This window comes from Gavialis gangeticus, unplaced genomic scaffold, assembly GCF_001723915.1.
Source record: "Gavialis gangeticus isolate Ggan-Ray unplaced genomic scaffold, GavGan_comp1, whole genome shotgun sequence".
Classification (NCBI taxonomy): domain Eukaryota; kingdom Metazoa; phylum Chordata; order Crocodylia; family Gavialidae; genus Gavialis; species Gavialis gangeticus.
Window position 1 is genome coordinate 11505527 of NW_017728996.1, and position 1966 is coordinate 11507492.

General features: G+C 46.8%; 1 long non-coding RNA gene across 1 annotated transcript in view; it reads right to left on the reverse strand.

The window, feature by feature from the left end:
* Positions 1 to 1966, reverse strand: part of LOC109288478 — a 76751-nt gene that overhangs the window by 50884 nt on the left and 23901 nt on the right. The window lies entirely within an intron of this gene.

The window sequence follows — 1966 nt, forward strand, 5'->3', positions numbered from 1 at the left end:
GAGAGATCCCCCCCCCCGCCCCTTCAGCTAAATAATTACAATCAGTCATTCAATGGCGTAGGCAAGATCTTTCCTATTTTATCATCCAGCTTCCATGATGGCATTTTGTCCTCGCTGATCCAAATGGCACTTCAACGTCAGAGCAAAAAATATTTAGCTACAGCAAGTACAATTATTCCACTGCTCATTAGCCTTAAAAAAAAAAAACACAACCAAAATAACCCCCCACAAAGCCTCCAACCCCCCCATGATCACTCTGTTTATCCAGATGAATAAAATTCAATTCTGGCAAATACATCAGCTCTAGCCGAGTACTTCCCGAGAAGCACATTTAAAATAAAGCAAAGGACAAGGCAGAATTTCTTCCCCTTACAGGTTTATTTATGAAATTTTCCCTCTATCTTAGAGGGCTTTTTAAAAATCAAACACTTCGGTGCAGACAGGATCCCGTGCCCGTTTGCACAGCTTTTCCCCAGCTCCTGTGTCCCGGGGGCTTTTTCTTTTGGGGCTGGTGTGGTTCGGTTTCCGATTTGCATTCAATCTAAGCTGGGGAGTAGGGGGCTTAGCGTCGGGAAAGGGCTCAGACTTGTGCAAGGCAAGCTAAATAGAAACTTTTTTAAAAAATTAAAAAAAAAACAACAACCCACCCCAAATCTACCGCAAGCTTTGGTTTGGCTGGGAATGAATGGCAAACTTTTCTCTTGCTTCTCCGAAGCACTTGATTGCACAAAACCCAACGTTGGGTTGACATTATGCACGTCAGTTGTTTAGCATGAAACGTGCTATTAAGTATTGATTAAGGGCATCCACATGTGATTCCGAGAATATGGAGAGCTATTAAGAGCCATTTGACTTTACCAGAAAGTACAGAATATTAGCTAATGAGCAAGGCACAAAATACAATTTCTAATCGTGGTGCGCTGCCACTCCTCGCCCCGATACCTCTGGCATTAATATATTGAAACTATTTCAAAGGGAGCCGGAGAAGGGCAGCGACATGGGTCTATTCCTTGTTTTATTCCAGCCAGAATTTTTACTGGGAACAATGTGACCCAGCAGCTGCGACAGGTGGGAGAAACCGAGCTGAGCCCCGGGTCCGTGTTGCAATGAATATTGCAGGGGAAGTCCAGTTTTGCAGGGAAAGTCCAGCTTTGCTCCCAGCAGAGAAATCAAAGGGATGAGGCTGGAGGAAGGAAGAAAACTTACAGGCGACTTGCAAAATAAAACAGGAGCAATCTTTGACGCTTTCTCCTTCTTCTCGTGTCACTGAGAGGCGTTTCCTGGATCTCAGGGGGAGTTGGGTGGGTTTTTTTTTTTAAAGAATTTGCGGGATTTTTCCCCTGGGATTATTAGGGGGGAAAAAAATCAGGTTTTCTGGGACTCAGCGCCTGGAGCCTGTTAAAACCTGATTTTTATTGATACCGCACTTCCTACCGCAAGATGCAAAGCAAGTCAGTAGAGTTTGTATTACAACTATGTCATAATGTTTCACTGATGCAAAACATGTAGCCAGAGGGGGTTGCTAATGATTCCTGGATTAGAGAGAGAGAGAGAGAGAGAGAGAGGGAGGAAAACTGGTTCCATATCTTCAAAAAAAAAAAAAAAGAAAGAAAGAAAGAAAGCCACGTTAAAAACCATTAATAGCAGGCACCGAAATATCTCAGACACACACACACGCACCCGGATCGTCACGAGCCTTTTAAACACCGCAAACGTTTTGCATATTCCACCTATTAATTATGTTCACAGCCTATTAATTGGAGGAGTGTCTGGGAGAGAGCGCAGCTTCGGACCTGGCGGCCGTGGGGCAGGGGCGAGGCCGGGGCGCTGCCACCCCGGGGGGCGACAGGCGGAGAGCCTGGGGCGCTGCCAGCCGCCCAGCGGGGGTTTCGCTGGGCTCAAGGGGCAAGAGGTTCCCAGGGCCGGGCTCCTGGTCCCTTTTCCTGCCCCCCCCCCCCCGGCTTTG